This window comes from Sciurus carolinensis, chromosome 13 (genome assembly GCF_902686445.1).
Source record: "Sciurus carolinensis chromosome 13, mSciCar1.2, whole genome shotgun sequence".
Lineage (NCBI taxonomy): Eukaryota > Metazoa > Chordata > Mammalia > Rodentia > Sciuridae > Sciurus > Sciurus carolinensis.
The window spans coordinates 70,444,728-70,470,864 of NC_062225.1; positions in this window are offsets into that span (position 1 = coordinate 70,444,728).

Sequence of the window (26,137 nt, forward strand, 5' to 3'; positions counted from 1 at the left end):
GGGGAAGTGAGGAGGATGTGGTGGCCAAGTCCAGCTTTCGCTAAGCCCTAAATACAAAGTTAAGCAAGACTGAGCAAGTCGCCCAGGTCTATAAGCCAGGTAACAGTCTGTATCTGTAAAATCTTTTCAGAGGACCTAGTAGAAAAGAGCAAACAATGGTAGTCATTCAACAGCTGCTCAGTGAAGGATGTTGTTCTGCCATATTGTGCTGGGGGATGAAGGGGATAGAGTGGGGCAGAGTGACCATTCCAAAACACTATGGTGCCTGTCGATGACAATATTTATAGGTACACACAAGAGTGTATGCATGTCAACAAATGGAATATTTCCATTTGTTGGAAATAAACTCAGTTTATTCTCTTTATTCTGAGATCATGTCATCATATTCTTTTTGGGCTGTTGTTAATATGACCCTCAATTGTTAATAATATTCTATCAATGAAATGTTGGCAACTTACTCAAGGTCCTCTTGAGTGTTTTGAATCTGCATTGGATGATGGAATCCAAAAGTCTGGCAAACACAGATAGGTTGAAAGAACCTGGGCTCTTGGGACAGAGAGACATAGGTTCAAATTCAGATTCAGTCAGGCATTAGTTATGTGACCTTAAGACAGCTTTTTAGCATTCGAAGTTCAAGTTTCCTACCTGGGATACAAAAAGACACTGGAAGAGTGAAGACTTCCCATGGAAGTACTCACCACTGTCCCCATATGTCTCTTAGAAGTACTTCATGTGTGTTTCTATGTATACCTGTATCACAGTGGGTGCTGGGTGAGTCACGAGGTCTTTAGTTGCCTTCATTCTCAAGAGGCTAAAGATGTTGCTGGTGAGAAAGTCTACCTCACCAGAAATCACAAGAGAGATGTAGAAAGCCTAATGTATCTTTCCTCTTCCCCAGAGCAGTTCCCTTGGTTTGGTAAAGGTGACAGGAATTTTCAGATATTGCTTTCCACAGTTCACATTATATTGTTTTTCCACGGCTGGTTTCAGTTTATACTAAGGCTCCCTCAAAGCTCATAAAATTCCCTTTAAAACCTCATAAAATTTCACCTGTGGATGTTTATTGCCCACAGGATGTGAGCTATGTCCGTTTGGTTTTGATAGATTTACCATTATTAAACTTGGGCTCCCATTTCCCACCAGCCTTATGAAGAAGGCTGCCTCTGACTTGGCATAGTGGGCAATTCCCTTTGTCCCACAGTGAGGAAATATTTCAGTTCCCTGGAACTGAACTCAGCTGATGGGCAGGGCTTTGTAATCCCAGGCTCCTGAGGTTTAGGACTTTGCTCCAGCTCTGGGTAATGGATGTATTCTGTAAGGTTCACTCCCAGCTCATTCCAGCCTCTCGAACTCCTCACAGGTGCCATTCCCATCCATGAATATTTGTTGACCTGCATAGTCAAAAGCACTGGAGACATTGCATGGATATTAAAGATGTTCTTTCGAAAGACAAGGCCAACTATCAAGTGCAGAAACCAAATTAATCCCAATTAATCTCTCTGGAACATTCACCCATTGGCTTTAGTCTTAAAGGATAATATTATAAATATGTGTAGGAAGACATCATCTCTCTTCTTTAATCTCTTTTCCCAGGCAAGACACCATCATATCATTGAATCTGAATTTAAGGACTTGGTTTCTAAATTCCTTGCTCTCCTGGTTGATCCTCTTTGGGGTTTCCATTTGGATGTGTGTCTAAGTCATGCTGGAGTCAAGAAGAGTCTACAGGGATGATCTCAGCCTACCTGGCATAGGATTCTTGTTGCCAAGATGAAAAATGGAACTGGCTGTACAGAGACCCTTCAAGGGTAGCCAGAGAGTTCAATGTAAATTCTGGTCAAGCAAAGACCAGCTCTGGAAAGTCAAAACAGGCAGTTTTGGTCAGAGAATCCAGAGCAATTGGTGGGTGGGTGGGGAGGGTCCTAGACTGCAGAGTGAGAACCAAGGAAAAGTATAGAGATACAGACTGGAATAATGTGGCAAGAAGAATGGGCATGTGCAATGAGAGATAACTCAAGTGGCTAAGCCTCATGCCTAGGGGACAATCTGGGTCTGGATATGATTGACATATTTGAGGCTTGGGAAAGAAACTGGACAAACAGTCTAGGTCAAGGATTGTTATTTGTTCCTAAGTTTTAACACAAGGTGAGGCTGACACTGTTGACCTCTCTCTTGTCTGAATTATCTGGATTCCTTTGCTTGAAGGTGCAGATACCCAACTCATACTCTCTCTCAAAAGCCCAAAGAAAATGTATTGGCTCACACATCTCTAAGGCACTGTACTGAGAATGGTTCCTGCTTCAGGAACTGTTTGGACCTAGATGTTTCTCCATCTCTCAGCTCCAAGTTAATGTTTGTTTGTTTGCTTGTTTTTTCAGGTGATGTTTCCAAATGGTAGCTTCCAGCAGCTTTTGTTTACTTCCACCCAGCTTTAAATTCAACTGAAAATGAACCTGCTTCTTAAGATTTCTTTAAAAACCTCCCAGAATTTGACCATGTGCACATTTCTGGAGCTCAGAGGTAGATGTCTGAGCAGAGAATGTAAGGCAGAGAATGATGAAAGGGTGGTTTCCCAGAAGACATGGGTGGATCCTGGTGAAGCACAGATGGTAGATGTCTACATTCTGCCTCACTCCAGATTAGCACTAGAGCCAGGGCACCAGGCCTGAGATGGGACAGTGGAAAGAGCTGGCAGTGGCAATGAGCGAGGGTGTCTGCCAGCTGGAAGACCTCCTCTTTGCCAAAACTCAGCTCTGTGCCTCAGATATAGTCTAATCACTGAGGGGTTCAAAGAGATCTCATCTTTACACTGCAGACTTCATCCTTTAACAAAAGCTCATGCCTGGATTGCAGGTATCCTTCTGCAGCCTTGACCTTCCTCCTGAGCACTCAGGAAAAGCCCCCGGTTCCTCTGCACTAGAACTGCCTGCAAGTTGCTCTGTCCCTAACCGTTCTCAGCTGTGGTACTGCATATTCTGGAGCTCCCATTAGCTCTGTCCCTTTCCAAAATCCAGGGCACATTTTGTGGGGTGAAGAAAGAACATTTAAAGCAGTCTTGCTTCTCTCTGGAAATAATCACAATGAAGCCCATCATAATTTTAAAATGCAGGGCTTGGCTCAGCTTGGTAAGCCTGGTCTGACTTGAGCATAAATGCCAGCAGAATAGACCTGGCTCAGCCCTGGATGCATGCAGCTTTATTATCTTCCCCTGATCTTAATCTCAGCAGTCTCCCTTGAGAGCTCTGGGGGAGAGGGGTACTTCTCAAAGCAGGGGCTTCTTGGGAAGTCATTGGGTCCCCTACCCCAGGGACATCCTGTTTTCTTCTTTTTGAATAACAAGAGTCTGTCCTTCTTGCCCTCTCCTTCAACTCGTCTACAGTTTGGACTGGAAACTTTTCTGACAAAGTAAAGACAGAGGTGACAAATCATATATGGGTCACATTCCTGTGTCTCCTCCTCTTGGCTACCCCTAGGCTAGGGAGTCTGGAAAACGTCAAATGATTCAGAAAGTGAGCTGAATGGGTTCTTCATGCTTCAGACTTGGTGCCAAGGAGCAGAGCAGTGACTGATGCAAGAGTTGGATGGAACTGGAGTTGAGCTTCAAAAGAAAGAAAGAAAAGAAAAAAAAAAGAAAAGAAAAGAAAGAAAGAAAGAAAGAAAGCTAGAGAACGAACCCAACCATAGCTAAGGACTTACATACCAAAGCATTTGGGAGAAGCACCAATGGGTGTGTGCAAGCATGCAGATCTTGGGTTGCTGCTGGAGGCAAGGCAGGGCTGGGCTATAAGGATGTGCTCAGCCAATTTTTGCAGGAGTCCCTCTTTCCTATGGCTTATTCCCATCCTGGACCTTTGAAAAGAGAGTAACAGCATTGGGCAATGGGGGTAGTTGAGATGGACTCAACAAAATTTTGGGGGATGGATAAATGTTACTTATTACACACAGAGGTGATATGCTATGGAGAAAAGTCCCTCATGGGACAGTGATATGCACCATGCTGTCCTTCAGTCAGCATGTGGGTTCCTGGCAGATTGACAATCTTCAGGAATATTCTTTGGGGACCTCATCCCCGGTCTATGGAGAAGACTCCCTGCGTCATGACTGGCACCATTCTTCTTCACAAATCCCTCAGGACCCTCCACCCCACCTCACACCGTCCCAGTCCGCTGAGCTCCAGGATCTGCCCTCTCCTGCTGCCACCAAGTTTCAAACCTTGTGGGTCCTTCTCTTGTTTCTCTGGGGGCAAAGGCTGAAGTGGGGTGGTCTGGTCTTTCCACAAACCTCTTACTAGTCAATGTGGAACATAAACTCTTCATCTCATTTCCACCAGATATCAAAAGCTTTCTCTTCTTTCAGTAAAACCATTCCCATAGATATAAAAAATGGTTTTCAAAATTTATGAATTTGAAAGATAAAAAAATACACATTGACTTTTCCCCCCTCACTCCTGTTTGAACAACCCTAATTCTCCCCCCCAAATGCAGTTGTGTTGAAGAGAATTAGGACTGAGAAAGTATAAAAAAGAAAAGCACAAAGATTGATATTTCAGTATACAATTACATTTCATTTTCATTGGTTCTTTGTAACCACTTCCACAAATAATCTTTCTTTTTTTATGTAATGATTTTATTGAGATTTTTCTTTACGTATCATGCAATTCCCTCATTTAAAGCATATGATTCAATGATTTTTTAATATTCACAGAGTTGTCACAATCTTTGAACATAAGCAGTGCTTTCTGGAAGGAAGACACTGGGACAATGGTGCATGCGTGTGTGTGTGTGTGTGTTTAATTCTATAAAAAGTCCTATTTAAACATGTTAAACTGCCCAGTGTAAAATCTAGTCCAAAAGAGTGTGTAAGGCACCAGCTTCATGTCTCGGTTCTGGTTTAGGGGAAAGGGAGTTTATAAGGAGATTATACTTGTTACTGAACCCCAGTTTTTGATATAGATATCATTATGTAATCTGCCCAAGAAGATTCTCCCTGAAAGGAAGAATATTATCCCCAATTTTCAGATGGTATAACTGAGGTCTGAGGTTCAAAGTCACCCAACCAGTGAGAGGCAGAGTTCTGTGTGAATTCAAGGCTCTTTTGTCCAAAGCTCTCTCCTATCCCAGACTGCCTGGGAGGACAAAAGACAGTGTCAGAGATGTTCTAGAAAGGTTTTTATGCTTTCAGTTTCTTTCTTTGTTTCCTTCCTTCCTTCCTTCCTTCCTTCTTCAATGCTGGGGATCAAGAACCCAGGCCCTTGCACGTCGTAGGCAGGCACTCTGCCACTCAGCTCTGTCCCCATCTCTCAAGGTTTCTGTGCTTTCATGAACTTAGATTCTGAGCTTCTTTACCATTCTGGGAGCCCCTTGGAGTTAAACTGTGCTAGACCGATGTTTCCAGAATGTGTTTTGTCTGTGTCAGCCATAGGTTGAAAGTCCAGAGGTTTGGAGATTTTGTCACAGGACTTCTGCCAAAGGAGAAATGACATGGCCCAGTGTCTTGAGCTTAGACCGTAAGCCCCTGACACCCAAGGCCTCCAGAGTCATCCTGGTACTGTCTCAGTCCTGAGGACCCAGTAACTTGGGAAGAGTGACAGATTTTTGGTGTTTGACCCTAGAACACCTTGTCCTGTATGGACCGGAGCAGCATAGAGATAGATCTGCCCACACATGGGAGAGTTAACCTTCTGCCCTCAACTTTCCCCCTTCCCTGGACTTCTTGAACTTTCATGTATTTTCTTATGACTTCCCATTTTCTTCTTTGGATTTGCTCTTGTTCCTTTCTGAAACAGAAAGGATTTTAAATGGCATAGATTTAAAATAATTAATAGTAGCTAGGGTTGACAGGTAGTTGGGGAAACAGTCTTATTTACCATTGGTGGACATTTAAAATGGCATGCCTCATCGGGGAAGCAATTGGCAGTAATTGTGAAAAGTTTAAATAGGCAAATACATGGACTCAGCAATTTCAGTTCATGAAATCAATACTGTGGTGATATTTGCAACATTTGTGTAACGACATGTGCAAGGTTGTTAGAGCTTCATTTGTAGCCGTGAATATTTAGAAAAAATTCAAACATCCATCAATAAGGGACTGGCTATGTAAATTGGCACATCCACTTGAGGCTACTTTGCAGTCATTAAAATGGTAGCACACCATATATTTTCACAGAAGTAGCCAAGGTAATTTATACATAAAGCCTTGAAAGCAAGTATGTACATTATAATAGGCAACATTTATTAGTAACTTACTATGTGTCAGACACTTGTACTTTCATTTGTTTTATTTAATTCTCAAAGCAACTATGTGGATATTACTATTGTCCCTCTCTTCAGATTAGGTTTTAAAAATTACAAATCTTACTCCAATGCTATATGCCTAATAAATAGTCAAGCTAAGTTGGGAACTCAGATCTATCTCACTCCTCAATTTCCCAGTATAATCACATTTTTGTGAAAAACATGAGGATGAAAGATAGATTTCATATATATATAGAGAGAGGTTAGTACAAGTTTTGAGCAAACAAGAGATGCTTGGTGAACTGCTCTTTATCCTCCCAGGCTTCTTGAGTGCCTCGCTTCTTTCCTTCAATTCCAGGTGAAGTTCATCACCTCTTCTGAGGTGCTTCCAGAGCTGCTTGGGAAGATCCCATTACTCATCACTAACCTCCATCCTAGACATTAGTTGATATGTTTGTTGCTTCTTTTACTATGATCTTTCCTCATAGACTAAGTCCAGCTTATTCCACTTTATAACCTTAGAGCTTGTTGGTTGAAACCCCAAGGGGCTTTCATATAAACTGAACCAAGGACTAGGGGTCAGGTTCAGGGTTAAGATGTTAAATGGTGACTGCTGCTATTCTGGGGAAATGACCTGCTGGGCAGACAAGGGGGCTGTATTCTGGCTGCTTTTAGGATGGCCTAAGCAGAGTTCTGAGCCCCAGAGGAAGCCTTCCACAGGGCCAGGGCAGATTCACTGGTAAACCTAAAGCTTCAGGCCCCACGAAGTACCCACATTCATTTTGCATCTGTATGCAAAAATAACACTTCGTGTTAGAGAACCCCCCATCAGATGGCATACGGTTCAAACTTCACAAAACCTGGACCCCCACCAGCCCCCATCCAGAACTTCTCTATTCCAGATGCAACCTCTCCCTTCTAAGGTGATGGTTTCCTAAGTGTCTCTTTAAATGACAGGTTTCTTGATTCTGAGTGGCCCTTCTCATCAATCACCTTAATCATTATGGTCTGTACTTCTAATCACTGTGACCTGGAAGGTAAATTGGATGTCTTAGGTCTCTAAGAAATGTCCAAATATTTTGGCAAGTCCAGGGGAAGAAGCCTATTTATCCCTCAGATCTCAAAGGTCAACTGAAATGTCAACTGGTGTTGTAGTGGGCTGGAATTGTATTAGCTCCTCATGTGGGAACACTGGGTGCCTTGTGCCCTCACAGGCCCACCTGGAAGGCACATTAATTAGAACAAGGAGAAGCCACATCATCTTAATGGGGTCATTAAAAAAAGTTGTTTAATTGATTGGAGATGAAATATTTCAAAAGTCAATGTTTCAATAGGTCCTTGAAAGTAAAAATGCTGAAAATCACTCCTTTCAACCTCCATTCTCCTGAGCAATTATTAGCCTTTTCAAAGCAGAACAGATCCAAGAGCCAGGAGACTGTGCATGTGAGCCCATAAGATGAGACTGAGCCCAAAATTTGTCTACTTAAGGCAGCTTGGTCACTCCTAGCATGAGTTTCTGGGAAGCTCTCTCAGAGGAAGACTGGTGGTTTCTGTTTTAAGGAAGGGATGGTTGTAGGGTCCCTGCACAACGCTTTTCTGCAGCCCTGGAATCTGATTGCCCAGACTTGGCCCTCCAGGTAGCAGATGGCTTCAGGATTAAGAATCATCTATAGGGCTGGGGGCATGGCTAAGTGGTGAAGCACTTGCCTAGTGAGTGTGAGGGTCCTGGTGCCATATCTTAGCCCATTTCTCAGCCCCTCATTATCTACTCTTATAAAATGTTAATTGTCCAGAAAGCAAGAGCAGGAGAAGAAAAGGAGCAAAGAGTAAGAAAGAAGAGAAAGAAATGTGTGATAATGAAAGACAAAGAAGAAATGTGAAGGGAGGCAGGTAAAAGAAGTAAGAGGAGTGAGTTAGACAAGAAAAGGGAGAAGAAAGAAAGTGTTCTTTTTCAGCAACTCTGGAAAACCATGGTTTGTTACAGAGATGGCCACAAAGCCAATAAATGTTTTGGAAACCCCCGGAGAGGACTTGGGTACTTTTCCTACGGGTGGGTGAAGATTCCTTCTCCACCCCAGGTGTCCCTGTCCCTCCCCCAGTCCCAGCACAGCATTCCTTTAGACCAGACCCACGTCTCCAACATATGATGTTAGTTTTCTCCACCCAATTTGGGTAGTTTTTGAGCTAACATGGGTGTTTCTGGATCGTGATGGGATTTTGCAAACCCCAAACAACACATAGCAGAGCAATTCCTAAAATACCACCACCTGGGGTAAACACAGGCCAGCTGTTGCACAGCTGTCCCACATCAGCCCTCAGCCCCAGAGATGGAGCAGAGCTGTAATTCAACAAGATAAAGACGCGCCTCCTACAAGGTAGGGGAATGCATAGCGGGAGCAGGCAAAGCCCGGCAGAGCAGCCGCCCAGACGCTTGGCTGGGGTTTCCTTTGTCTTTCCAGTTTTATTATAAATACACTCATATAAAAATAAGTACCACTCTACTTTTGCATAACACTTTATAATTTAAGCATTTCCCATGCATTGTCTTATTCAATTCCTTTGCATTTAAAATTGTTTAGAAATTAGCTAAATGTTAAACATCTTTATAATTTTCCCCACTCAACCCACATATTTTCCACAAACATTGTCTCTCACTTCCTTATAAACGCAGCACAGGCAAAAAAAAAAAAAAAAAAAAAAAAATTCCTTGTGCTTTTTTTCTCTTGTCTCTTCTAAAGCAGCCCTTTCCTCCTCTGGCCAGTTCTCATGACACTGTAATTATGGGTTTTTGCAATTTTGCTTTCCTGCCTAATCTGCGAGATTGTAATCCTTTGTTCTCTTTTCCACTTACCTTTGATAAAAGGTTTGTTCTCCGTACCTGGGACTTGCCTCTTCACCTCCTCCTCCTCTGTTAGCTGGCCAACTGTCACCAAGCTCTTTCAGAGAGGAAAATGAAAGGCACACAGATAAGGTGTTGCTTAATCGCCTCTTCCCTCTAACCCTGGCCCTGCAGCTGCCTTTCTGCTCCTCATATTGATTGTCTAGGATCCTTTACCTAGTTAGGCAGCTTGGGGAAGTTATTTTACTTCCCTGAGCTTGTTCCCTCAATTATAAAATCAGAACTGACCTAATAGGCTTGTGGTTAAGACAGAGATTGATGCACAGGTGCTCTGGAGCTTCATGCCTGGGGTGGCTATTCTGGTTTATATATAAGGTGTCTCCCTAAAGCTCATGTGTGAGACAATGCAAGACCATTCAGCAGAGAAATGATTAGAATATGAGAGTTGTAACCTTATCGGTGGATAATTCACTAATAGGGATTAACTGGATGGTAACTATAGGCAGATAGGGTGTGGCTAGAAGAGGTAGGTCACTGGGAACATGACTTTGGGGAATAGATTTTGTCCCTGATAGGTGGAGCTCTCTTTGCTTCTTTGTTGACATGTCTGAGCTGCTTTCCTCTGCTGTGCCCTTTTGCTGTGATGCTCTACCTTACTTTGGACCCAGAGCTATGGAGTCAGCCGACCACGGACTGAACCTCTGAAACTGTGATCCAAAATAAACTTTTCTTCCTCGATGTTGTTCTTGTCAGGGCTTTTGGTCATAGCAACAGAAAAACAGACTAAAACAGAAGCATTGGTGTCCATAGATGTCTGTTCCCAATCTCTCCATTGTACTTTCACCTCCTGTCTCACCAGTGAGAAGCATAGAGCCCAGAGGAGCACACATAGCTGTGGAATCACAGGCCTATGCTCCACTCTAGTTTTTGCCTCCTCAAATTTGGCACTCATTTTTGTTTCCTTTAATGCAAGCATAAAATGGGGATGAAAGAATCTTCAGCACTCATCAATCAATCAATGTGATTGTCAGTATCAGACGGAATGCATGTTAAAGCGCCTTCTAAACTAGAAAGAGATATGTCAACACGGTTCTTCACGATAAGACATTCCTTGGGACAGGACTGTGTTGTCCTGCTTCATTTTAAAATTTCCTGTAGTTTCCTAAGGAGACTTAAGAAAAGAGTAGTAAAACACACATACCATAAAATTTAGCATCTTAACCACTTTTAAGTGTATAGTTTGGTAGTGTCAAGTCTATTCATGTTGTTGTCCAGCCAATCCCAGAGTGTTCTCATCTTGCAAAACTTAATGAAGAGTATTTTAAAATGTCGTTATCTCTATAAAACCAGCATCTAATCAGTAAGGGTTTATTTCCCTTTGGAGATTTCCATTTCAATCCCCTGAGGCTATGGCAGGACACTGAGTTTCTACTGGGGCAGGCAACAAAGTCCTGTGCAGGGATGGGCCCCTGGGTTTCCCCTGTGTCACCTGAAACCTGTTTTCTCCTCAGAGAAACTCTCTCTTCCTGACACCTTGCAACAACAGAATTAATGTTTGGCTTCCAGTATTACGTACTTTGCTTTCTCATTATAAAAAACAAACCATTGGAACCTCAAGACGGGGCAAAGGCTCGTGGCTCAAAGGGCAGGAAGGCCCCAGAAGGTCTGTGCCCACCTCAACTTTCTACAGGTCCTGCCTTCTTCAATCCTTGGCTCCCTTCTCTATCAGTTCATTTCCCTTTGCTTTAATACTGAGGCTGAAGACTTGTAAAGAAGTTTACTTAGCTCAAAGTGTTGGAGGCTGAAAGTTCAAAGAGCATGGCATCAGCTTTGGCAAGGACCCTGTGGCCATGTGACCTGATGGCGGGTGGCATGGTGGTGAGGACATGTGTGAGGAGGAGAGCTGACACGACAAAGGGTCACCAGAGGGTGATCAGGGATCAGTCTTGCTCTTTTAAAACAACTCACTCTTCTAAGAATTCAGAGTCCCACAGAACTACTTTAATTTCTTCTAAGTGCAGTGTCCCTAATGCCCAGTGAGCTCCTACATTGTGCCACCTCTTAAAGAGCCCACTGCCTCTTCACAGCTCCATCCTGGGAACCAGGCTTCCAATACATGAACCCTTGAGGGTCAAACCACATCCAAAGCATACCTCCTTCCCAACATCTTTACATCCTTTAAAATTAGCCCAACTTCTACTGCACCAGTTGATCATTACCATTTCTCCATACATGGCTATGTTTGCAGGTAGGTACTTGATTCCCAGTAATGAGGTTAGGGGACCCAAGCGCCTGTTCCCTCCCAACAGGCTGATGGTGCCATTGTCTTGAGCAGTCATGTCTGTGGTGGCCACGGCAGGGTTGTCTGTCCAGGGACTCTCTGGCGGAATGTTGCATGCTGGACCTCTTTCCCCACATGCCATTCTTTCTCTTGGTCCTCCCCAAAGTATCTATGGCTATTGTCTTTTTTCTTTTTTTTTTTTTTCACTCTACAAATATTTATTGAACCATTAATATATAAATAGCAAATTTATACTACTAACTGAAAGTGGTAGATTGTATTTCCAAAGATGACTGCCACAAACACTAATCTCCAAGCATAAAATCCTTCTCTCTGTGCTATATATATAGGGCCTAGGAACTAGGAGTGCTTTGATATATGTTTCTTTTTTTTTTTTTGTAATCATACGTTTACATAGGGCAATGATGTTTATTTTTTTTCCCTTCCCCCCCACCACTCCCACCCCTCTTTTCCCTCTATACAGTCCTTCTTTCCTTCATTCTTACCGCTCTCCTTATCCCTAACCCTAAACCTAACCCTAAACCTAATGCTAACCCCTCCCACCCCCCATTATACGTCCTCATCCGCTTATAAGTGAGATCATTCGTCCTTTAGTTTTTTGAGATTGGCTTATCTCACTTAGCATGATATTCTCCAATTTCGTCCATTTGCTTACAAATGCCATAATTTTATCATTCTTCATTGCGGAGTAATATTCCATTGTATATATATGCCACAGTTTCTTTATCCATTCATCAACTGAAGGGCATCTAGGTTGGTTCCACAATCTGGCTATGGTGAATTGAGCAGCAATGAACATTGATGTGGCTGTATCTCTGTAGTATGCTGATTTTAAGTCCTTTGGGTATAGGCCAAGGAGTGGGATAGCTGGGTCAAATGGTGTTTCCATTCCAAGCTTTCTGAGGAATCTCCACACTGCTTTCCAGAGTGGCTGCACTAATTTGCAACCCCACCAGCAATGTATGAGTGTTCCTTTTTCACCACATCCTCGCCAACACCTATTGTTGCTTGTATTCGTGATAATCGCCATTCTAATTGGGGTGAGATGAAATCTTAGGGTAGTTTTGATTTGCATTTCCCTTATTACTAGGGATGTTGAACATTTTTTCATATATCTGGTGATTACTTGTACATCTTCTTCTGTGAAGTGTCTGTTCATTTCCTTAGCCCATTTGTTGATTGGATTATTTGTATTCTTTGTGTAGAGTTTTTTGAGTTCTTTATAGATTCTAGAAATTAGCGCTCTATCTGAGGTATGGTTGGCAAAGATATTCTCCCACTCCGTAGGCTCTCTCTTCACATTTCTGATAGTTTCCTTTGCTGAGAGAAAGCTTTTTAGTTTGAATCTATCCCAGTTGTTGATTCTTGCTTTTATTTCTTGTGCTATGGGAGTCCTGTTAAGGAAGTCTGATCCTAAGCCAAAAAGTTGAAGGTTTGGACCTACTTTTTCTTCTATAAGATGCAGAGTCTCTGGTCTGATTCCGAGGTCCTTGATCCATTTTGAGTTGAGTTTTGTGTAGGGTGAGAGATAGGGGTTTAATTTCATTCTATTGCATATGGTTTTCCAGTTTTCCCAGCACCATTTGTTGAAGAGGCTATCTTTCCTCCATTGCATATTTTTGGAACCTTTGTCTAGTATGAGAAAATTGTATTTATTTGGGTTTGTGTCCATGTCCTCTATTCTGTACCATTGATCTACCTGTCTATTTTGGTACCAATACCATGCCGTTTTTGTTACTATTGCTTGCTTTGTAGTAGAGTTGAAGATCTGGTATTGCAATACCCCCTGCTTCACTCTTGCTACTGAGGATTGCTTTAGCTATTCTAGGTTTTTTATTCTTCCAGATGAATTTCATAATTGCTTGCTCTATTTCTGCAAGGTACATCATTGGGATTTTAATTGGAATTGCATTGAATCTGTATAGCACTTTAGGTAGTATAGCCATTTTGACAATATTAATTCTGCCTATCCAGGAACATGGGAGATCTTTCCATCTTCTAAGGTTTTCTTGAATTTCTTTCTTTAGTGTTCTGTAGTTCTCATTGTAGAGGTCTTTCACCTCTTTTGTGAGATTGATTCCCAAGTATTTATTTTTTTTGAGGCTATTGTGAATGGGGTAGTTTTCCTAATTTCTCTTTCTGAAGATTCATCACTTATGTATAAAAATGCATTGGATTTATGAGCATTGATCTTGTAACCTGCTACTTTACTGAATTCACTTATGAGTTCTAAAAGTTTTCTGGTGGAATTTCCAGGTTCCTCTAAATATATAATCATGTCATCAGTGAACAGGAATAGTTTGAGTTCTTCTTTTCCAATTCGTATCCCTTTAATTTCTTTGGTTTGTCTCATTGCTCTGGCTAGAGTTTCAAGGATGATGTTGAATAGAAGTGGTGAAAGAGGGCATCCCTGCCTTGTTCCAGTTTTTAGGGGGAACGCTTTCAGTTTTTCACCATTTAGAATGATATTAGCCATGGGCTTAGCGTAGATTGCCTTTATAATGTTAAGGAATGTTCCCACTACCCCAATTTTTTCTAGTGTTTTGAGCATGAAGGGATGCTGTATTTTATCGAATGCTTTTTCTGCATCTATTGAAATAATCATGTGATTCTTAACTTTAAGTCTGTTGATATGGTGAATGACATTTATTGATTTCCGGATGTTGAACCAACCTTGCATCCCTGGGATAAAACCCACTTGATCGTGGTGCACTATCTTTTTAATATATATTTGTATGCGATTTGCTAAAATTTTGTTGAGAATTTTTGCGTCGATGTTCATTAAGGATATTGGTCTGAAATTTTCTTTTCTCGATGTGTCTCTGTCTGGTTTAGGTATCAGGGTAATATTGGCTTCATAGAACGAGTTTGGGAGGGTTCCCTCCTCTTCTATTTCATGGAATACTTTGAGGATTATTGGAATGAGCTCTTCTTTAAGGGTTTTGTAGAACTCGGCTGAGAACCCATCTGGTCCTGGACTTTTCTTTGTTGGTAGGCTTTTGATGACCTCTTCTATTTCATTGCTTGAAATTGGTTTATTTAAGTTGTGTATGTCCTCCTCGTTCAGTTTAGGTAATTCATATGTCTCTAGAAATTTGTTGATGTCTTCGAGGTTTTCTGTTTTGTTGGAGTATTTTCGAAATAGCTTCTAATTATGTTTTGTATTTCACTCATGTCTGTTGTGATGTTTCCTTGTTCATTCCGAATTTTAGTAATTTGAGTTTTCTCCCTCTTTCTCTTTGTTAGTGTGGCTAAGGGTTTATCAATTTTATTTATTTTTTCAAAGAACCAACTATTTATTTTGTTAATTTTTCCAATTGTTTCTTTTGTTTTGATTTCATTGATTTCAGCTCTGATTTTAACTATTTCCTGTCTTCTACTACTTTTGGTATTGGTCTGCTCTTCTTTTTCTAGCGCTTTGAGCTGTAGTGTTAAGTCGTTTATTTGTTGATTTCTACTTCTTTTTTTGAATGCACCCCATGAAATAAATCTTCCTCTAATTACTGCTTTCATAGTGTCCCAGAGATTTTGATATGAAGTGTCTTTGTTCTCGTTTATTTCTAAGAATTTTTTTATTTTGCTCCTGATGTCTTCTGTTATCCATTCATCATATAATAGTGTATTATTTAATCTCCAGGTATTGGAGAAGTTTCTGTTTTTTATTCTGTCATTTATTTCTAATTTCAATCCATTATGATCTGATAGAATACAAGGTAGTATCTCTATCTTCTTGTATTTGCTAACAGTAGCTTTGTGGCATAAAATATGGTCTATTTTAGAGAAGGATCCATGTGCTGCTGAGAAGAAAGTGTATTCGTTCTTTGTTGGATGGTATATTCTATATATGTCCGTTAAGTCTAAATTGTTGATTGTGTTGTTGAGATCTATAGTTTCTTTATTCAATTTTTGTTTGGACGATCTATCCAGTGGTGAGAGAGGTGTGTTAAAATCGCCTAGTATTATTGTGTTGTGGTCTATTTGATTTCTGGAATTGAGAAGGATTTGTTTGACGTACGTGGATGAGCCAATGTTCGGGGCATAGATATTTATGATTGTTATGTCTTGCTGATTTATGCTTCCCTTAAGCATTATGAAATGTCCTTCTTTATCCCTTCTGACTAGTTTTGGTTTGAAGTCCACATTATCTGAAATGAGAATGGATACTCCAGCTTTTTTGCTGTGTCCGTGTGCATGGTATGTTTTTCCCCATCCTTTCACCTTTAGTCTATGGGTGTCTCTTTCTATGAGATGTGTCTCTTGCAGGCAGCATATTGTTGGATTTTTCTTTTTAATCCAATCTGCCAGTCTGTGTCTTTTGATTGATGAATTCAGGCCATTAACATTCAGGGTTATTATTGTGATATGATTTGTATTCCCAGTCAATTGACTCATATTTGTTTTTGACATGATTTGGTTTCTCCTTTATTTGGCTATTCCTTTAGGCTAGCGCCTCCTGTTGCTGATTTGCATCGTTGTTTTTCATCTCTTCCTCATGGAATATTTTGCTGAGAATGTTCTGTAATGCTGGCTTTCTTTTTGTAAATTCCTTTAGCTTTTGTTTATCATGGAAGGATCTTATTTCATCGTCAAATTTGAAGGTAAGTTTTGCTGGGTATAAGATTCTTGGTTGGCATCCGTTTTCTTTCAGGGCTTGGTATATGTTGTTCCAGGCCCTTCTAGCTTTTAGGGTCTGGATTGAAAAATCTGCTGATATTCTTATTGGTTTCCCTCTGAATGTAATTTGATTCTTTTCTCTCGTGGCCTTTAAAATTCTGTCTTTATTTTGTATGTTAGGTATTTTCATAATAATGTGCCTTGGTGTGGGTCTGTTGTAATTTTGTATGTTTGGAGTTCTATAAGCCTCTTGTACTTGGTTTTCCATTTCATTCTTCAGATTTGGGAAATTTTCTGTTATTATTTCATTGAATAGATTGTTCATTCCTTTGGTTTGTTTCTCTAAGCCTTCCTCAATCCCAATAATTCTTAAATTTGGCCTTTTCATGATATCCCATAATTCTTGTAGATTCTGTTCATGATTTCTTACCATCTTTTCTGTTTGGCCAACTTTGCTTTCAAGATTAAATAATTTGTCTTCAATGTCTGAGGTTCTGTCTTCCAGGTGTTCTATCCTATTGCTTATGCTTTCTATGGAGTTTTTAACTTGGTTTATTGTTTCCTTCATTTCAAGTATTTCAGTTTGTTTTTTTTTCAGTATCTGTAATTCTTTATTGAAATGATCTCTTGCTTCCCATATTTGCTCTTTTAACTGTTGATTGGTGCGATCATTTAATGCCTGCATTTGCTCTTTCATCTCCTCCTTCAATGCCTGCATTTGCTCTTTCATCTCCTCATTAGCTTCCCTGATCATTTTAATTATGTACATTCTGAACTCCCTTTCTGACATTTCTTCTGCTGTGCTGTCATTGGGTTTCATTGATGTAGTATCTAGGTTTGTTTGGGACATTTTCTTCCCTTGTTTTCTCATATTGGTCAGCTGTCAGTGGGATCCTGAGATATTGCAGTTTTCTGCTATTGGCTTATAGTGTCCCTGTAGATTTCCAGTGTATCACCTCCCAGCCTTCAGTAGCCTGATGTCTTGGAGGAATCTGATAAAGCAGCTCATCCGAAGAAAACTGCCCCTAGCCCCCTACTGGTTCCACGGTTTGGAACTGGTTCTGTGCGGAAATGCTCTCACTGTGGGCCTGCACCGTGCAGCTGGCCGTGTGGGATGAGCCCACTGCCGGAGTGTGGAAGGCTACCTTGGGAAGACTCAAGCTGCCCTGCCCGGCTCCGATAAGCCACCTCTATCTGGGCCTGCCACCCGGGCCGAGCTTTACCCAGTGGGCAGACTCACCTGTGGCTCTATTTCAGTCCGAGTCTCTCAATGCCTCCCCTTCTTAACTCCTGGGTTCTGGAGCGACTGGGGGTGCAGTGTCCCTCTAGGCCGCCATCTTGGATCGCCCTGTGAAGAGAGCCTGCAGCCGGAGTGGGCAGAGCCGCCTGAAGAGTTCTCTGGCTGCCCTGCCCTGATCCCAGAGGCTGCCTGGGGGTCAGAGCTCTCCGTTGGCTCGGGGACTTGTGGCTGGTTCTATGTAGAAAACCTCTCACTGGGCGGTCTGGTCTGAGAAGCTAGCCTTGAAAGGCACCTCCCACCGCAGGGGTCCAGGCTACTTGGGGAGGTCTCTGGCTGCCCTAATCTGGTCCCTGAAGCAGCTTGTGTGCCGGAGTACGTTGCGCTGCACTGGCTCCGGGACTTGGAGCTTGTTCTGGTCAGAAAGGCTCTCACTAGCGGGCCAGTTCCGTTCCGAGAACCTGGAGAAGCTGGCTGTGTGGGCGGGGCCCACCGCCGGAGTGCGCAGGGCTGCCTGTGGATGACTCTAGTTCCCTGCCCGGCTCCGATAAGCCACCTCTATCTGGGCCTGCCACCCGGGCCGAGCTTTACCCAGTGGGCAGACTCACCTGTGGCTCTATTTCAGTCCGAGTCTCTCAATGCCTCCCCTTCTTAACTCCTGGGTTCTGGAGCGACTGGGGGTGCAGTGTCCCTCTAGGCCGCCATCTTGGATCGCCCTGTGAAGAGAGCCTGCAGCCGGAGTGGGCAGAGCCGCCTGAAGAGGTCTCTGGCTGCCCTGCCCTGATCCCAGAGGCTGCTTGCAGATCGAAGCTCTCCGTTCTGTCTTTTTTCTTGATTAAACGTCTTTGTCTTCACTCATCTCCATGACCCTGTCTGTGGAGACTTTCATTTGTTCTTTGACTTTTGCTATTTCTGCTTTATTTTGTTCACTTTTATAAGGAAAAGAAAACTCTCTGGATTGATCGCTCCTGTGAAAAGGGAGTGCTATTCTGTTATTTAAAGTGCTTGGCTTGCTGCCACCTTTTGAACATTTTTAGTGTATTTTTTACATGTCCTATTTCTTTATGGTATCTTGAAAAAGGAGACTCCTTTCCCCTAATGATCCCTTTAATAGCTTTAATTTCTTCCTGTTTCACCAATGTGAATTTGCATATTCTTTATTTGCTCTTGCCAAATTTCCAAGATTTTGAGAAATCTTCCATTTTGACTAGGAGAGGAAAATCTTGGTTATCCCCCTACTCCTATAAACTATGAGAATTTGGGTCAATCACTTAGCTCTGTACACCTCAGTTTTTCTGCTTATACATAATGATAATGTGTTAGTCATATTTCCATCACTGTGACAAAATAACTGAGAAAAACAACTGAGGGGAGGAAAAATTTATTTTGGCTCACAGTTTTAGAGGATTCAGTTCATTGTCAGCTGGTGCCATTGTTTCTTGGCCTGTGGTGAGGCAGTACCTTGGGATGGAAGGGTATGGTAGAACATGTTGCTAACCTTACAGAGGCAGGGAAGCAGTGAGAAAGCAAGAAGCGTCTGGGGACAAGATATAACCTTCCAGGAAATGCCCCCGATGACCTACTTCCTCCAACAAGACTCCACCTCCCACAGTCTCCACCATCTCCCAATAGTCCATTCAATTATGACTCCATCAATGGGTTAATCCATTGATGAAGTCAGAGCCCTTATGATCACTTTCCAGAAGCCCCACCTCTGAACACTTGCGCTGAGGACAAAACCTTCAACACAGGAGCCTTTAGGAGACATTTTGAATACAAACCACAACAAATATATATACTGAACCTAAAAGCAAAGTATCTTTACTGCTTTAACTCCTGAACTCTGTGACCAGAAAAGAAATGGCTTCTGTCTGGTAACAATCTCTAGTTCATGTATATCCTGTCCTTTTTATTAGCCTAGTTCTTCCTCACTTTTCTTTTAGTAAAAAAAAAAAAGTCCAAGTAGTATTTTACAGTTTCAGATACCTTTTCATGTACATTACCTAGGTTGGTTTCATTGGTAGTACATATAGTCAAGGTAGAACCTTGACTCCTGAATCCTTAAAAATTGCCACATAAGTAGGCTGGATATGACTCAGTGGTACAGCATTTGCTCAGCATGCTTGAAGCCCTAGGTTTGATTCCCAGCACTGAAGCCCTAGGTTTGATTCCCAGCACTGCAAAAATATATAAAAAAAACACAAAGAAATATTTGCCACATAAAGTACAATCATGCAATAATTCCTCTGTTATTCTATACCCCGTAATAGTCTATCAAGAACTCACTACCAAGTTTATATGTTTGACTTTACCTTCTTCATTTTTAATTGTTGTATAATATTCAACAATATGGATGTACCATAATACATTTAATCATTCTGTCAATGACATAAATTGTTTTCCACATTGTCTTACCATAGGTAATCCTGCAATGAATGTGTTTGTGAATATATGTTCATGAAATTATTTTTGAAGATATATTTCTAGAGGTAGAATTACTGGCCCCTAAGATTTGCTTTCCATTAGGAACGATACTAAATATTTGCTTCCTTACATTAATTTTTACTTTGAATGTCTTCATGATAACGGAAGTCTTCTCTACATTTAAAATATGGCATTGTGCTAAGTTAAGCCTTTAATTTGATGTAGGAATTCTATTTCTGAAAATCATCTCACAGAAATAGTTACACATGAATATAAAGTTTAAGCTTATTATTACATCATAATAATTATAATAATACATATTATTAGTAGAGTAATAGCAATGGTAGTGATAGTATCATGGTAGTATTACTATTATTGGAGTAATGATACTATTACATGATGATATTATCAGCATTATGACTATACCTATTATGTATCATTGCATATAGTGTTTTAAATATATTACACTTAATTCTTTGTTTTTGTTTTTGTTTCAGTATTGCAGATTGAAGTCATGCCCTTGAGGTCTTACACTAAGCCTTGTCCCAGACCTTTTAAAATTATTTTGAGACAGAGTCTCACTATGTTGCCCAGGCTGGCCTTGAACTTGCAATCCTCCTGGTTCAGTTTCTCAAGTAGTTGGGATTATAGGAGGTACAACCATGACCTGCTTATTTCACTTCATTCTAACCGTAGATTTTTGTGTAGGTTCTATTATTAAACCCATTCTTTGGATTAGGAGTCTGAGACTTAACAAGGTTAAGTAATAATCCCAAAGGTCTACACTCACTACATAGGGAATCTGAGAGCTCAACCTAGATAGTTGTCACCAAAGAGCACAGGTTTAATCACTACACTCACTCCCCATAACAAAGACTACAAGAAGGGAGGGTTGGACTTAGCCTAACTACCCAACAAAAAGGAAATGGCTAAATAATTCAGATGCATTTATGCAATAAGTAACACAGATGCAACAACTAAAATTGTGTTCCCAAATTCATTTATTGTTACCTATATGATGAGATAATACTGGCTTGTTGGCTATTTGAAAAGAGATATTGCAAAACAGTATGATGAGGATCCCATATTTGCTTTTTTAAAGAGTGAGTGAAGTTAGCTTCTTTTATATGCATTGAAATGTCAGAAGAGTGTTTTGAAAATTGGGTTTGTAGGAATGAGCATACTTTTTAAAATTATCTTTGTGCTTCATTTATTTCTTCTGATTTTTTCTGTAAAGACCTTGTATTACTTTTTTGTAATAAAATTAAAACCAAGAATTTAAAAAATAGTAAAAAGGAGATTTAGATTGGTCCAAATGTTTTTTCTATTTTTACAAATTGGTTTGATATTACTGAAATCAAGCTGAACCCCTCTGATTTTTTACCTTGTTTCAGATTTTATCCATAAATTTGCATAACAGAATAAACCTTTTCCTTTTAGTTGCCTTTGAGAAAGTTGTAACTATTTGTAAAACTGTCTTTTGACTTCTCCTATTTTCCTTTCACTTTTTTGGGGGGGCGGGAGAGGGGCTGTTACTGGACATTGAACTCACTCGACCACTGAGCCACATCGCCAGCCCTATTTTGTATTTTATTGAGGGACAGGGTCTCACCGAGTTGCTGAGCACCTCGCTTTTGCTGAGGTTGGCTTTGAACTCCCAATCCTCCTGCCTCAGCTTCCTGAGTTGCTGGGACTACAGGCGTGAGCCACTGCGAAGGGCTTTCTTTTCACTTTTGCTCATCTGTCCACCCAGCCTTCTTCCCAGACCAGTACTTCTACTCATGGAGACTCTGGGCTCTGACATACATTTAACCCACCAGTCTTGTCTCCCGACCCGAAAGAGTTCCTATGGAACTCTTACTCTTGTAGGGAGCTTCCTCCAAAAACGACACAAGTTTAACTAGCGTGTTACGGTTTAAAAGTGCTTTCACATGCATAATCTTATTTGATTTTCCCAGCAAGTCTTTACAGGAAGTGGAGAAAAACCTTATTAACCTCATTTTACAGAGGAAAAAACTGAGCTTTACTAAGTTTGCCTTCACCAAGACCACACAGCTAGCAAGTGGCCATGCTGGGAACAAAGCCGAGGTTTTCTAATTCCAAGATCATTAGTTTTCCTTTCCACTCTTTCCTATCACCCCTGAGCAGTTATCAAAGACGGATTTACAGCTATTTCCCAGATCTAAAAACTTTTACCTTTATTAGGAGAGTCAGATCCTTTTAATAATCAAATGGGACCCAGGCAGTGAGACCAGTCAAGGTGGCACTGTTATAAGGCCAGCTTTGATCCAGGCACAGAGCAGGCTCAGCGCTATCCATGGTCCTGAGATCGCCTGTGCTGAGCCCGCGCTGACCACTTGAACTCTTGCCCATCGGACTTGCTCTTCACCTGTCGGTCACTGCATCACTTACTCTTTTGAATCTCACTGAATATTCTGCCTCACGTTGCCTCTATTTTTCCTCTTGGTTATCATTTTGGCTTGTCTCAGGAGAGTTCTGTTCATGTTCCATAAGCACATTTCCTGGCATGATTGCCATCCTTGAATCATAGAGTAAATTCTTTTCCTTGAGAAATAATTTCTCTATTAATCCTCAGTTTTGAAAAATGAAAATCAACCTATTAATTGTTCTCTTTAGTTTTCTATATATCGATGCCACTTGTCACATGTATCTTTAAGTGTTACTCTATAATAGTTTTGCTAACATTTTTTTTCCTTCAAGTCTTCCCTCCTTCCCTGCTTTTCTTTCTTCTCTATTTCTCAGGTTTTATTCATGCTTTATTTCTATTGCCACTTTTCTATTTCCAGGAATTAATATGCTTCCCCAGCTGTTATTTCCCTTAATTCATCTAACTTAGTGTTTCTCAAAAAACAACCATGAGTATCTAAATCAAAAACCCCCGTGATTTCATTACTTGAAATTGGTTTATTTAAATTGTGTATGTCCTCCTCGTTCAGTTTAGGCAATTCATATGTCTCTAGAAACCTGTTGATGTCTTTGAAATTTTCTATTTTATTGGAGTATAGATTTTCAAAATAGCTTCTAATTATGTTTTGTATTTCAGTCGTGTCTGTTGTGATATTTCCTTGTTCATTCCGAATTTTAGTGATTTGGGTTTTCTCTCGTCTTCTCTTTGTTAGTGTGGCTAAAGGTTTATCAATTTTGTTTATTTTTTTGAAGAACCAACTATTTATTTTGTCAATTTTTTGTATTGTTTCTTTCATTTCAATTTCGTTGATTTCAGCTCTCAGTTTAACTATTTCCTGTCTTCTACTACTTTTGGTGTTGGTCTGTTCTTCTTTTTCTAGGGCTTTGAGCTGTAGTGTTAGGTCACTTATTTTTTGAGTTTTACTTCTTTTATTAAATGCGCTCCATGAAATAAATCTTCCTCTAAGTACTGCTTTCATAGTGTCTCAGAGATTTTGATATGATGTTTCTTTGTTCTCGTTTACCTCTAAGAATTTTTTAATTTCCTTCCTAATATCTTCTGTTATCCATTCATCATATAGTAGCATATTGTTTAATCTCCAGGTGTTGGAGTAGTTTCTGTTTTTTACTCTTTCATTAATTTGTAACTTCAATCCATTATGATCTGATAGAATACAAGGTAGTGTCTCTATCTTCTTGTATTTGCTGACATTAGCTTTGTGGCATAGTATATGGTCTATTTTAGAGAAGGATCCATGTGCTGCTGAGAAGAAAGTGTATTTGCTCTTGGTTGGATGGTATATTCTATAAATGTCTGTTAAGTCTAAATTATTGATTGTGTTATTGAGATCTATGGTTTCTTTGTTCAATTTTTGTTTGGAAGATCTGTCCAGTGGTGAAAGAGGTGTGTTAAAATCACCTAGTATTATTGTGTTATGGTCTATTTGGTTTCTAAAATTGAGAAGGATTTGTTTAACATACATGGATGAGCCAATGTTTGGGGCATAGATGTTTATGATTGTTATATCTTGCTGATTTATGCTTCCCTTAAGCAGTATGAAATGTCCTTCTTTATCCCTTCTAACTAACATTGACTTGAAGTCCACATTATCTGAAATGAGGATGGATACTCCAGCTTTTTTGCTGAGCCCATGTGCATGGTATGTTTTTCCCCATCCTTTCACCTTTAGTCTATGGGTATCTCTTTCTATGAGGTGAGTCTCTTGCAGGCAACATATTGTTGGATCTTTCTTTTTAATCCAATCTGCCAGTCTATGTCTTTTGATTGATAAATTCAGGCCATTAACATTCAGGGTTATTATTGAGATATGATTTGTATTCCCAGTCATTTGGTTCATATTTAAAATTTTTGACACATCTTGGTTCCTTCTTTATTTGACAGTTCCTTTAGGATAATTCCTCCCTTTACTGATTTGCTTCTTTGTTTTTTATCTCTTCCTCATGAAATATTTTGCTGAGAATGTTCTGTAATGCTGGCTTTCTTTTTGTAAATTCTTTTAGCTTTTGTTTATCATGGAATGATCTTATTTCATCGTCAAATTTGAAGGTAAGTTTTGCTGGGTATAAGATTCTTGGTTGGCATCCATTTTCTTTCAGAGCTTGAAAAATGTTGTTCCAGGCCCTTCTAGCTTTTAGGGTTTGGATTGAAAAATCTGCTGATATCCGTATTGGCTTCCCCCTGAATGTAATTTGGTTCTTTTCTCTCACAGCCTTTAAAATTCTGTCTTTATTTTGTATGTTAGGTATTTTCATTATAATGTGCCTTGGTGTGGGCCTGTTGTAATTTTGTGTATTTGGATGATATGATGGTATACTTAGAGGAACCAGGAAATTCCACCAGAAAACTTTTAGATCTCATAAGTGAATTCAGTAAAGTAGCGGGATATAAGATCAATGCACATAAATCTAAGGCATTTTTATACATAAGCGATGAATCTTCAGAAAGAGAAATTAGGAAAACTACCCCATTCACAATAGCTTCGAAAAAAATAAAGTATTTGGGAATCAATCTCACAAAAGAGGTGAAAGACCTCTACAATGAGAACTACAGAACACTAAAGAAAGAAATTCAAGAAAACCTTAGAAGATGGAAAGATCTCCCATGTTCTTGGATAGGAAGAATTAATATTGTCAAAATGGCCATACTACCAAAAGTGCTATACAGATTCAATGCAATTCCAATTAAAATCCCAATGATGTACCTTACAGAAATAGAGCAAGCAATTATGAAATTCATCTGGAAGAATAGAAAACCCAGAATAGCTAAAGCAATCCTTGGCAGAAAGAGTGAAGCAGGGGGTATCGCAATTCCAGATCTTCAACTCTACTACAAAGCAATAGTAACAAAAACGGCATGGTATTGGTACCAAAATAGAAAGGTGGATCAATGGTACAGAATAGAGGACACGGACACAAACCCAAATAAATACAATTTTCTCATACTAGACAAAGGGGCCAAAAATATGCAATGGAGAAAAGATAGCCTCTTCAACAAATGGTGCTGGGAGAATTGGAAATCCATATGCAACAGAATGAAACTAAACCCATATCTCTCACCATGCACGAAACTAAACTCAAAATGGATTAAGGATCTCGGAATCAGACCAGAGACCTTGCATCTTATAGAAGAAAAAGTAGGTCCAGAGCTTCAACATGTTGGCTTAGGATCAGACTTCCTCAACAGGACTCCCATAGCACAAGAAATAAAAGCAAGAATTAATAACTGGGATAGATTCAAACTAAAAAGCTTTCTCTCAGCAAAGGAAACTATCAGCAATGCGAAGAAAGAGCCTACAGAGTGGGAGAAAATCTTTGCCAATCATATCTCAGATAGAGCGCTAATCTCCAGAATCTATAAAGAACTCAAAAAACTCTACACCAAGAATGTAAATAATCCAACTGACAAATGGGCTAAGGAAATGAATGGACACTTCACAGAAGAAGATCTACAAGCAATCAACAAACATATGGAAAAATGTTCAACATCTCTAGTAATAAGAGAAATGCAAATCAAAACCACCCTAAGATTCCATCTCACCCCAATTAGAATGGCAATTATCAAGAATACAAGCAACAACAGGTGTTGGCGAGGATGTGGGGAGAAAGGTACACTCTTACATTGCTGGTGGGGCTGCAAATTAGTGCAGCCACTCTGGAAAGCAGTGTGGAGATTCCTTAGAAAATTTGGAATGGAAAACACCATTTGACCCAGCTATCCCACTCCTTGGCCTATACCCAAAGGACTTAAAATCAGCATATTACAGAGATACAGCCACATCAATGTTCATAGCTGCTCAATTCACAATAGCCAGATTGTGGAACCAACCTAGATGTCCTTCAATTGATGAATGGATAAAGAAAATGTGGTATATATATACAATGGAATATTACTCAGCCATAAAGAATGATAAAATTATGGCATTTGCAGGCAAATGGATGAAACTGGAGAATATCATGCTAAGTGAGATAAGCCAATCTCAAAAAACCAAAGGAAGAATGATATCGCTAATAAGTGGATGATGACACATAATGGGGGGTGT